Source organism: Xenopus tropicalis, chromosome 3, assembly GCF_000004195.4.
Source record: "Xenopus tropicalis strain Nigerian chromosome 3, UCB_Xtro_10.0, whole genome shotgun sequence".
Classification (NCBI taxonomy): domain Eukaryota; kingdom Metazoa; phylum Chordata; class Amphibia; order Anura; family Pipidae; genus Xenopus; species Xenopus tropicalis.
This window is the reverse complement of record NC_030679.2, coordinates 107,314,065-107,327,170: the sequence shown is the minus strand read 5'-3', so window position 1 is coordinate 107,327,170 and position 13,106 is coordinate 107,314,065. Positions and strand designations below refer to the sequence as shown.

At 39.7% G+C, this 13,106-nt stretch overlaps 1 protein-coding gene and 1 long non-coding RNA gene across 10 annotated transcripts in view; one reads left to right on the top strand and one right to left on the bottom strand.

Annotated features, from left to right (window-relative positions):
- LOC116409772 lies at positions 1-10,035 on the bottom strand. Its single transcript, XR_004222045.1, has 4 exons — positions 9,761-10,035; positions 1,809-1,938; positions 147-219; positions 1-60 (listed from the first exon to the last, which is right to left on the bottom strand). It is a non-coding gene; the product is annotated as an uncharacterized LOC116409772 (long non-coding RNA).
- Positions 10,036-10,065: 30 nt separating this feature from the next.
- Positions 10,066-13,106, top strand: part of ppip5k1 (diphosphoinositol pentakisphosphate kinase 1) — a 90,163-nt gene continuing 87,122 nt past the window's right edge. For 8 of the 9 annotated variants that reach the window (XM_012959533.3, XM_012959531.3, XM_012959530.3 and 5 more), the window contains exon 1: positions 10,066-10,151. The gene's annotated coding sequence lies outside the window, so the exon portion shown is untranslated. The other variant, XM_031899215.1, reaches the window with a different exon arrangement.

Below are 13,106 nucleotides of genomic sequence, written 5' to 3'. Positions count from 1 at the left end.
CTTTACTTCTTTGCATGCATTATTTGCATGCATTATACTGTATACACAGAATTAGATGCGCTGAAAGTTAAAATGTTTAAATTAAAGCAAGGCAGGAAAATTTCATTTTTTTATTATATAACTGACATTTTCCTTTAAACCAGTACCTTTAAGGTGCTCTGCCAAGACAGCAGTATGTGCAACTCTTCACGTAGCCTTAGCTCTGACCTTTGGTACTGACTGAGGCAGAAAAATCAACATTACACATTGTTACTGAAGCAATAAGAGGCGGAGACAGATTTATTCGGAACTTACTGATACAGTAATAATTCTAAAGTTCAACACTTTTACAATAATAGGGCAATGGCATATGATGTGATAGTGAGACAGATAGAGAATTTTGTCCCCTGCACAATTTCCAGCTCATTGGGAGAGTGTAAAGTTCTTGCTGGCGTTAATGTGATTTTGACGAAAGTCTATTGAGAGGCAATTTCAAGGGTTTTGCGAATATTCTTTTTCCCTTGCCCTTAGGTACAGTACAGTATAGAAGTATCCCTTTAGGGCACTTAATTCAAATGGTGTACCCGTGTAATGACTTGTATAAATACCTGCAGCTTTTTACATATATTTATATACACAATTTGATAAGGGTTAAATTAGATGAGGGCTCAGGGCAAGTTTCAAGTACAAGGCTCACTTGGGCCTGTGAGGGCTGCACTCTGCTCCTTGTGCCAGATTTCCTATTCATTGCAAGGGTACAATTCTAAGGCTGACCCTCCACGGAGAAAGTTAGTCACCCACTAGAGACCTCTGCTATCGTGGACAACTAACCACTCAGAAATGCCTTTCCACTGGCAAAATAGAAGTCGTCGGTACAAAGGCCTTTGCATCGCTTCGTTTTTCCAGAGTCCCACAAAGTTGCCTGCAGGCTGACGCCTCACAAATCTATGCTAGAATGGGTGTTACCCTTTACTATTCACAAGTATTCTGACAAATATTGAGAGCATAGTAGCCCTTTAAGGCTTCTGCTATCCCTATTTTAACAATATGATGTTAAGTTTTCAAAAAATGTCCATTTTTGCTTGTACTGTGTATATAGTAATTTTTTACTAGTTCTGTCATTATAATATAAGAAGAGCATCTCTTGTTATTATGCTTTATTAGTTGAATTTGCATCCATGAGAGCCATTAAAGGGGTTGTTCACCTTTAAATTAACTTTAAGTATGATGCAGAGAATGATATTCTGAGACAAGTTGCAATTTTTCCTCATTTTTTATTATTTGTGGTTTTTAATGATTTAGCCTATTATGTAGCAACTCTCCAGTTTTGAATTTAAGCAGCTATCTGGTTGCTAGGGTGCAAATTACCTTAGCGACCAGCCACTGATTTGATACTGGAATATGAGGAGGAGAGGGCCTGAATAGAAAGGTAATAATTAAAATTGTAGCCTCACAGAGCTACAGTTTTCTGGCTGCCGGGGGTTAGTGACCCCAATTCAAAAGCTAGAGAGAAGCAGAAGACAGCAAATAATTAAAAAACTATAAAAAAGAAAAAATAGAGGCCAATTGAAAAGTTACTTAAATTAGACATTCTTTAATATACTAAAAGTTAACTTAAAGGTGAACCACCCCTTTAATGGGACACCAATTGCAAAGCTATAGAAGGCCCAATGATTGCTGGTATAGATACAAAATATTGTTTTATTATTACTGGGAAAATGGGTATTTTTAAAATGTGATTATTTGCTGAAAAAGGTCTATGGGAGATGGCCTTCACATAATTCTGGGAGATTTCTGAATATCAGGTTTGCAAATAAGAAATCCCATACCTGTACAGTGAAAACCAATGTTAAGTACAGTTTAGAATAATGCAGGGGAGTCACATGGGAGTCCTGGGTGCATGTGTTTCTGTGGTGCCACTATCTGCAGGTCCAGTGGTATAAGGAGCAACTTCTCATCCTATATAAGACATCAAAAGCCTAATTTACTAACTCAAGCACAAAAGCAAAGTGCTAGTTTGGCCCCAACATTTAGCATGCATAAATGGTATTTACAAAAGATACTTACACCCATGCTCCTAGCAAATGGATACTTGTGGGAAGTGACAATATGCTCTGATAATTATTGTGAAAGGGCACCCACAGAATTCCAGGGTGTTAATTAATTTGCTGCTATCATTGTCATAACTGACTCTGCATTGTTTAAATCCAAAAAATTAGCTTTACGCAATTTGTAAATGAGTCTTTGGGAATCCAAGGAAAAGTCCCCAGGTTTGTTTTTACCCAGCAGCAGTTTAATTACCTGCCAAAGAGTGAAAGCTAACCCTTTGGTTAGGTTTCACTAAACTCTCACCATACATCAGAAAGTGACACTTTTCTGTATAGTTTCTGGCCACAGTTCTATTTCCAAGCACACTGTGCAGCAACCAAAGCCTTCTGAGAGGTAAGAACCCTGGAACAGTCATATAGTTACTCTGTACTGCCATCTGCTGCTCACTTGAGTCACTATTTAGTAGTGTCAAATAGAACTGAACTGTCATAAGCAGGGGAACTGGCAATCGGACTGGCAAGCTGTGGATTCTGGGAAATGCCATAGGGTTTGCGCTAAGATTCCATGGTCTGGGGCTGTTTGGGAGCTGTGTACTTGAAATGCCTTTTTTTGTATCCCAGTCCAGGCCAACAATTAATGAGAACTAATAATTTAAAGTCCCTATTTGTAGTGCAGAACGTGTTGCTTACAAGGTGACGGCTATTTGAAAATATGATATTATATAAAAATAAGATATGAAAAAGTTATTATTTAATACTTCAAGCAGGTCAGTATGGTGATTAAATACTAGGGTGCTAGTTTAATTTAAGGCAGGGCACTATCAGCAAGAATTTGCACTATCTGCAGGTTTATTGGTTCCTAATAAAATTGCCCATACTCTGTATGACTGTAAGCACTACTGGGACAGGGATTGATGTATAATCTCAGTGAAGAGTTGCAGAATACTTTGGCACTATATACAGTATACAGGGTTGGACTGGGTCACCGGGACCCAGACCCGGCCCCTGGCGGTGCACCCCCTGCTGACAGTGTCCCTCCCCTGACGCGTCACTTAAGTGCGCACAGGGGAGGAAATTGGGTGAGGGCCCCTGTGGGGGTTTAGGGAGGCGTGGTGGGGGCCCTTTCGGGGAACGCTGCCAGGGCACCCTTGGGGTTGCGAGCCCCTGGCCCAGCAGCCCAGGTGGGCCCTGCATCCCCCAGTCCGACCCTGACAGTATAATAATATCTAAATAAGCATACCAACATGAATCACAAACTGGCTGACCTTCAGACAGGGCCACTTGTCCGCTGCTTTGGGCTCACTAGGGGGCATCTCACATAGTATGTAGGTAGGCTGTCAGAAATGAGTCAGTTTTGCTTATATTTGAATATGTGCAAAAAATAATTCTAATTTGGATAATCAACTGAAATGAAAACTATACCCCCAAAATGATTACTTAACCAACAGATAGTTTATATCACATTTAGGGGCAGGATTATCAAAATGTGAGTTTAGTGCTTAATACATAAAAACATACCCGTGTTTTATTCATTCCTATGGGATTTTTAGAAGCATATTTATCAATGGGTGAGAGTTCCCTATTTGATAAATACAGATCTAAAAACCCATAGGAATGAATAAAATGTGAGTGAGTTTATTAAGCTCACATTTTGATAAATCTGCCCCTAAGTGACCTATTAAAGAATCTTACCAAACAGTATTTATCTATCTATCTATCTATCTATCTATCAATCAATCAGTAAAGACTGCCCTTTCACATATTTTACCTTCAGCCACCATTTAGTGATGGGCTGTGTGTTCCCTCAGAGATCACCTGACAGGAAATACTGCTGCTCTAACTGTAACAGGAAGTAGTGTAGGAGTAAAAGACACAACTCTGTCCATTAATTGGCTGATGTGACCTAACATGTATGTGTGCCTTGGCTTGTTTGTGTGCACTGTGAATGGTATGGTCCCAGGGAGCAGCACTTACAATGGCAGTTTTCTATCTAGGATTGCCCAATTGCACATACTACTAAAAAAAGATACCTACATTGTGCGTAGTTATAGGTTTCATTTAAACAGATGATTTGGTGTTGCAATTCCATTAGTCCTGCATTTGTTCTTATCACTGTGCAACATTTAGGGGTATATTTATCATGCTGTGTAAAAAGTGGAGTGAAGCATGTTGCCCAGGGCAACCAATCAGCAATTAGATTTAAACAGTTAGATTCGTATTTTAGACGTTTTGTCGTATAGTTAATCTCAAAACATTTGTGACAATGGGACATGCCCTAGTCTTCTACTGCATTTGTGTCACAAGAACATTGCACTAATGTTAAACAAGGAGGTGTTCTGTCCCTTTAATTATTCAGTTGCATTCAGTGATATATTATGCCTTCTCTTTTGCAAAATAATTTATATAGAACAGTGCTATCCAACTTCTGCGGTGCTGAGGGCCGGAATTTCTCTAGCATACATGGTGGAGGGCCGCTAATGGAAGCCAGTTTTGACCACTCCCATTTTTAACCAGACCCACTTTAAACCACACCCATTTTATCACAATGGTGGTAGTGCAGCAAAAACCCAAATGCTTAGTCCTCACTGCGGGGATATCAACCGTCATTTTTATGTGAAAGAAATATATTATGTCACACAGCAACCCCCCGCACATAATTACACACCTTAGGGACCATTTAATGGCTATTTCCAACTGCAAACAAACTCACACAACAAACCCCTGCCAGGTTCACCTCCCACAGGCAGCATAGGGCAGGCAGAGTATGGCACACATAGGCAGCATAGGGCAAGCAGAGTATGGCCAACATAGGCAGCATTCTGCCTGTCCTATGCCTGCCATACCCTGCCTGTGTGTGCCATACTCTGCCTGTCCTATGCTGCCTGTGTGTGCCATACTCTGCCTGCCCTACCCTGCCTGTGTGTGCCATACTCTGCCTGTCCTATGCTGCCTGTGTGCCATACTCTGCCTGCCCTACCCTGCCTGTCTGTGCCATACTCTGTCTGTCCTATGCTGCCTGTGTGTGCCATACTCTGCCTGCCCTACCCTTCCTGTGTGTGCCATACTCTACCTGCCCTATGCTGCCTGTGTGTGCCATAATCTGCCTGCCCTATGCTGCCTGTATGTGCCATACTGCCAGGTTCACCTCCCACAGGCAGCATAGGGCAGACAGAGTATGGCACACATAGGCAGCACTCTGCCTGTCCTATGTAGCCTGTGTGTGCCATACTCTGCCTGCCCTACCCTGCCTGTGTGTGCCATACTCTGCCTGTCATATTCTGCCTGTGTGTGCCATACTCTGCCTGCCCTACCCTGCCTGTGTGTGCCATACTCTGCCTGTCCTATGCTGCCTGTGTGCCATGCTCTGACTGCCCTACCCTGCCTGTGTATGCCATACCCTCCCTGCCCTATGCTGCCTGTGTGCCATACTCTGCCTGCCCTATGCTGCCTCTGTGTGCCATACTCTGCCTGCCCTACCCTGCCTGTGTATGCCATACCCTCCCTGTCCTATGCTGCCTGTGTGCCATACTCTGCCTGCCCTATGCTGCCTCTGTGTGCCATACTCTGCCTGCCCTACCCTGCCTGTGTATGCCATACACTCCCTGCCCTATGCTGCCTGTGTGCCATACTCTGCCTACCCTATGCTGCCTGTGTGCCATACTCTGCCTACCCTATGCTGCCTCTGTGTGCCATACACAGAGGCAGCATAGGTCAGGCAGTACACACAATGTCTGAGGTGTGAACAGAAGAACAATGTGGGTGATTACAGTCTGAGCCTGGGATGTGAACACTGCAGGGGGTGAACAATGCAGGCATTAAAAGGTGTGACCAACATAGGGGGTTACATTTTTAAACAATACAGGGGGATTACAGCCTGAGGTGAGAACCATGCAGGTACTGATACCATTTAAATCTTACTCAAAGGTAAACCATCAAAGCAGCCAGACAGGTAGGGGGATACACAGAGGGGGGTCATGGGCCGGCAGTTGGACAACACTGATATAGAAGAATACTTTTTATCATCTTGTCAAAGAGGAGATACAGTACAAGCACATATTTGCTAAACCCAGAGTGCTTCTCACAGACAGCAGCAGTGTTTTCTCATAAGGCTTTTTCAGTCTATGCACTAAAAGTACCAGTGAAAGGAACTAGGTCTGATGTAGCCTGGTTTTGTTGTTTCATTAACAAGGTCTTTCTGTTGATTGTCTGTTCCCATTTGGTTGAAGCATTTCTGAGGAAACCTATTCAGGAGGTACTTAACTTTGCATTTTAATGAATTGTTTCAGTGTTACAAACTCTGCTGCATTATATTCTGATTTTCATGGTTTTACCTTGCAGTTGCTAATAAGATGTTGCGATCTCCTTGTTCCCCTAGTACATTTTTATGTTAATAATTTGGTTTCATTCTCATAGAAGGTAACTGATACATTAAGTTTAGATTTATTTACTTGTTTGATGACCTTTTCATGGAGTCAGGTTTTGAGGCCTACACTACATTGAAGAACAACTTTGGAAAAGAGGTATCAACGGAAAACTATTCCTGATACAAAAGAAGAATGTACATTGACATTGTTTTTTTTTTAAGCAGGAGGGTCTGGGCCCCCAAAGTTACACCACTGATTTCCTGGTTTTTAACATGCTTGGAACTCAGAAAATGGATCCCACAAAGGAAAAAAAATTAAGACAAACTGCAAATTGTCTTAAAATACCATTTTCAACAACACATTAATTTTACAGTGACCAATTCCTTTCATATCTTGGATAAGCACCTTGTTAGCATCTCTCAAGCTATAAAATTGCTTACATTTATATTATTGTACAGGTATGGGACCTGTTATCCAGAATGCTCGGGACCTGGGGTTTTCCGGATAAGGGATCTTTCCGTAATTTGGATCTCCATAACTTAAGTGTGCTAAAAATCATTGAATAAACCCAATAGGCTTCCAATAAGGATTAATTATATGTTAGTTGGGATCAAGTACAAGGTACTGTTTTATAATTACAGAGAAAAAGGAAATCATTTTCAAAAATTAGAACTATTTGTTTATAATGGAGTTTATGGGAGATGGCCATTCCGTAATTCAGAACTTTGTGAATAATAGGTTTCCTGAAAAGGGATCCCATACCTATACTAAGTGGTAGATTTTAATCTGCATTCCATGAAAACACTCTATAGTGCTTACACTTATATTAACCCACAGAAAATATCTTTCATGTGTCTACTACATTTCTTGTTGCATCTAACAAATTGCTTCTCCTGATAAGTTAGAGAAAAACAGGCAATGCAGACTGTCTTTTTAGAGGCCTACAGACCAGAAGAATCCTTTTTGTGGAGCTCTATGATGCCCTACCTTCCCAAAAGATCCATAGGCTTTTTTTTGTGTTACCACAGTTTAATCTGATCTGGCCCTCAAAATGGGTTGTATCAGTTAATCCCCTGCCTAATGACAGAAAATGCAATTCTAAGGAACTTTTTGCAGTTATTTGTACCTGCAATTGCAATAAGTATATATTTTACGTCTCTTTCTACACTGCTGGTTCTGACTCTTGAAACAATGTTGCAATCAAGACATAATTTCTTACAATGCCCTGCATTCTTTTTGCAGATCTGTTAATCAAATGACTTCTGACACATTATTTCCATAGCCAGATCTAGCAGTGCAGAGAATACTGCAGGATACTGCTTTCACCAGTAATAACATTTACAAATAACTTTAAAAAAAACACTTACTCCTTGTAATGAATGTATACTAAAAAGTTACTTAGAAATATATTTCCTTTCATTATTCAAAATTGTCTTTTTCTAGACCTTTTTAGGTGTAATGTTGACTGGTAGCCAAAACTTGAACATACTTTTAGGATAATGTCAAATGTAACACTTTGTTGTCCATGGAAACTGGTTCTCCCACTAGCCACCATAAAGTATTCGAAATTACCCTTTAATTTAAGGGATTGCTGCATGTAAACACTGTAAATGCAGCAATCTAGATTACTTGCAGAAAAATGCCAAATAGATCATTTTAAAGCCAGCGGATGGCAAAACGATTCACGTGCCATAGTCCTGAGCATTTATAATGTTGCCTAACATATCACTTAACACCGTTAAAGATGGTTCTCCTGAGTGTACCCAATAACATGTACCCAATAAAATGTCTTTGCAAAAAAATACTAAAGCACATCTATATTCACATAGATTTCTCAAAGGTGCTCTAGCTTATCCAATTATTTAAAAAAGAAAATTAGGGACAGAGGGAAAAAAGACGGAATCTGTACCTAAGGCATTACTAATTTGCAGAGTCTATAGTATTAGTCACCTGGAACCTCCTGGGGAGCATATCTGGATCAGGCTAGAAAACCCTTAAAGGGGAATTGTCACCTTAAGAAATAATTCCAAATTGTTTTCTATTGTGGTTGTCAAGCAAAATAAACTTTACTTACACTATATAAATTATTTTAATCTTAGTTTCTTCAGCCTTGGAATTCACAATTGCAGCAAGCAGGCAGGGGCCATTTTGTGGACACTTATCAGAGCAGGCATTGCATTCTGCCAAAATCTTGTTTGTGTGCCAGTATGGGGAGACCTAATGCTACACAATTACATGGTGAGGTGGGAGGGGGAATATGAGCAGTGCAGCAACATCTAAAAAGTTCTGAATTGAAAGTGAAAGTAACTGTCTGCCACACCTCTATGCCTAAGGCATAGAGGTGGGGCAGGCAATATATGACTGACAGCTGGGATTTTTAAATGCTTTTATAAAGGGTATGGATGTGGTAATAAAAAATGATTTTGGGTTTCATGTTTAATTTGAAAAGGGCTTTTATTATACAGATTTTCATGTCTGGGTGACAGGTCCACTTTAAGCCCACAGCCCACAGCCTGCTCTTGGCAGATTCCAGCAGGATAGTACAACAAGAACCATGCCTAAATATCTCCAATAAATTCCTCTGTGTAAAGTAAAACAGCTGTTAAAGCAAGCAAGCGAACATTCATACCACAGAAAAGTCGCAATATGTGTTTTTCTGGAAAATTATGCCAGCCTTCCTACTAATTTTTACATTTATTCTCTATTGATAACTTTGGCATCAAGCATTATTTTTATCGGCCAGGCCAGTAAAATAACGGCCTAGGTTGTCTAGAAAAACTGGTACCCTTTCTTATAGTCGGTTTTCAATCTACTGATAGGCCTTTTGGTCTGAGGGTTTATTTTCTATTTTTCTTGTTCTAACCCTGCTCCAGTTGTTTGTATCCAATGTGTGGTTTATTAGGGCCTAAGCATTGTAGGGGTCAACCTGAAAGAAGAGGTAGATGTTACAGACAATGGGAAACAACAAACCTGACCCTGGATCATGTGACATTTTGGTCTACTTGGTCACAACTCCATTATAGGTGTAATGCTGCCCTATCCTGTGTATCACTGGCTGGGTGGCACTGAAAGCCTTTGCCCAGAGGTAAACAGTTATATCCACTTGGGGTTAACCTTGAAGTTGTACCATGGTTTAATGACTTTCTTATCATAAACTTGTACATAAAACCCTTCTGTACACTTGCATTGAATTTTTGTATTGTATTAATTTTTTTCAGGGGACAAAGAAAATGTCTGGTAGCTTTACATATAAAAGACTGGTCTACAATTAATTATACACCTCATTGTGATTACTTTTGTTGGATGTTTTACTGTGTAAAGGGTAATTAAAGACCCATATTTGGATATTAACACATATTAAAATCTTACCGCTTTGGGCTAGACACTTCTTCGCTGTGCCTCAGGCACCTAACCAAATTTACAAGCAGTGTATTCCTATGCTTCACTACGAGGCAACCAGATCTAAAGGGAGTTAATACTTAGAAACGAACTATATTCTCTTTTCTGGGAAAATCTTGCTTTATGGGGAAATACCTTACACAACGCAGATCTTATAATCATAACTTGGCGCAGGCGCATTAGGCGCTCAGCTACAGGTCGCTGTTGACAATCTCTGCCGGCGCAGCTGAACTTGCTGGCTTCCATGTCCACGCCTCCATAGCCCTCTTATTGGCTGTTTTTGTCAGGGGGCTGTTTCCTATTGGTGTGCGTCCCCTCCTCTCGCATAGTTGGGGTAGGCTGATCACCACGAAGGAGGCAGGTCAGTGATCAGATGCAATGGCCGGTAATAAAAATAATAGTGTCGGCTAAGACTGTATGACAGGGGCTGGAATTTTTTTGTAGGAAACGAAGCCGTTGTTAATTCAGTACTGTGCGAGGGTTGCCGAGCATTTAGTTTCTTGTTGCTCGCTGCTTTTGAGACATCATACCTCTGTGTTAATAGTTCCTGGGCTTGCATTAGTGAGTGGCATAGCCCTTTGATCCATGGACACTGCCTTTTTAGCAAAGAGCTAAGGGCTGTACAGAATGCATGGCACTCTACGCACAGACTGCGCACAAATCAGAGCACATTTGATTACTTTAAGGTACTTGGTGTTAATTAAGAAGTAGGGATCCTTTCAGATGAATGGAAAAAATGGCAGTAAAGTCTCATTAACTTACACAAATGCTTGCATTATCAGCTGTCTGCAGAAATAAGAGAGAAGACAACATGCTAGAAATTCATTACAAAAAAGCCTTCAACAAATATAGCATTTATACAATAGTATATTTATTAATTTGTAAATTGTATGTCTCTGTAAAATATTTCATATATACAGATGTAGCTCTGGCTATTCTTATCCCATATCATTTCTTGGTATATCCCATATAGATAGATAGATCCCCTAGGTTTAATTTGATTAAATAGATTATGATGTATGGGAATCTTTAGGATAGTATGCCTAAATAACTTAAATTACCTTCTGACATTTATAGCAAATTAACTAGGAAATTATTGTAGAAAAACTGTGAGATATCTAACAAATAATCTGGGATAGCCAGAACTCCATCTGTACATACTGTATATACCCACAGGGGAGGGCTGACTGCCCACCAGCAGCTTTTCAGTTCCAGCTCTGAGGTGGTGTTGAAGTTGTATTACAACAGTTTTAGCCTGGCTTTTCCAGATATATACATTTCAAAACATTGATACAATGAGCAAACTGTAGAAAATATTCTTATAAGTAGTTCTTTGCGATCTTGCTAGTGTGTGAATTATTGATATATGAATATGATTAGAAATAGTGGACTCCCTACTGTACATCATAAGTTTAGTTGAAGCTGCCTAGGCCTGTGGTTGGTGACTGCTGGTAAACTAATAATTTCCATTGAGGATATATTTCCTTTATACATGCATTTTCAGTTATTGCATTCTTTCTACCCTTGCTGTTGACTGATTAAACATAACTAGTTCCAACCAATTATATCTGTCTGTCTGTCTATCTATCTATGTGTCATCGGTGTCACCTAAAAAAGGTGTAGTTCCTACCTTGGCAACTACCTTTAGGTAGGTTCATGCTTGTTTTTTTGCAGTAACAGCTGCTAGTAAAGAATAGTGTTTTGATGCACTATTCCCTGAGAGGACACATCAATCAAAAATGACAGTGACCCTGCATGCCTCTCTTTAAAGTTTGTAGCAGACCCGAAGGGAGGAATTTGATTTTAAGCCTGGAAATAGTACTGTACAAGAATGGTATGTAAAAATAAAGCAGATCTATGAGGATAACTAAAAGGAGAGCATGTAAACTGTAGTTACAGTGAATACAGAGACACTTTTAGACCTAATTTGCATAATAGACATGACTTTAAATCATTCCTATTGAAGGTAATGCAAGAGATGTAGACTTTGGCCTGCTTTTGATCACTAATCTGTAGTTATCACTACAGTGAACAGTGTTTCAGTAATAAATTGAAAGAAGTTTGTTTGTTGTTGCCTCGCAATGAAACTTCGGGTGACTTTGGAAAACCAAAGCTACTCAAAGCCATCCCATCAGCGACATTCTTGCCGGTGGGATGGCATGTCTGGGAGATTAGTCGCCCGCAATAGTAGCCATGACAATTAGCTGCTACTAAAAGCTCAGTGTGTCTTCACCCTTAATCTTAGAACATTTCAATCATATAACTTGGACAGTGTAAGTGACCTTAAAGTGATACTGACACCAGAAAGTAAATCTTTTTTTACATCTATCATAACATTGTCTTTGCAAGAACTTTATAATTTTGCCATAAAAATTACATAACTTGTCTGATCCCCAGTGTTCCTCTTTGAGGGGGCGGCCATATTTGTCTGTTAGCATTAGAAGCTATACCTGACAGGCTGAGAAGGGACAGTCAGGTTGGCAAAACAGTCAGGTTTAGGGACTTCAAATAACAATTACTTACAAAACCAAACCTGTCAGCGAAAAACCATCAACACGACCTAAATGTAACTTTTTATGTATATTCATATTTTGAAAAGTATTTTTTTTTCGTGTCAGTATCACTTTAATGTGATGGGTCTTGCAACAGTAAACTGAGTTAGTCCTGTAAAAAACTGAGACAAATGGAATATATGTAAGTATCAGGACTATTTTACATTCTTTTGTGAATCAAAAAGAAAAAGCAATCAAAAATAATATTTTAATTCATTCTGTTTATAGTTATGTTATAGTTGTGCTCTGTTAATAGTACAAATATGTGACTCTTTACAGATAAGTTGTAACCTAAAGGCAGTCGTACATGGGCAGATTTCAGCTGCCGATTTGAGTCCTTTAGACCGATTCAGCAGCTTATCTGCCCATGTATGGGCATCCCCGACAGACTTAAAATTGGCCAGATTTCGATCAGGCAGGTTTGATTTTCCATCGGACAGAAGACAAAAGATAATGTGTTTCTTTTGATAGAGGACCTGTCTGATAAAGCTTACTTAGTGTTTTCCTTTCCTTCTCCTTTTAAACTTCTAAATGTTTTCTTCATGTCAGTATTTGGCAGGAGTTTTAAATAGGAGAGTTTACTATAATGTAAAAGCGTGTTTGTGTTGTTGTAAGACCCTTTTCTCTGCCTCTTTTGAAGATGAAACTGCCTTCTTTATATTGAAGCATGTCTGCATCTCCATATTAGGGTCACTGGTTGCTTCTGACGGGTAATTTTTGGAATAGCCTGATGTACATACCTTTTTATGTTAATTTTTTGGCTT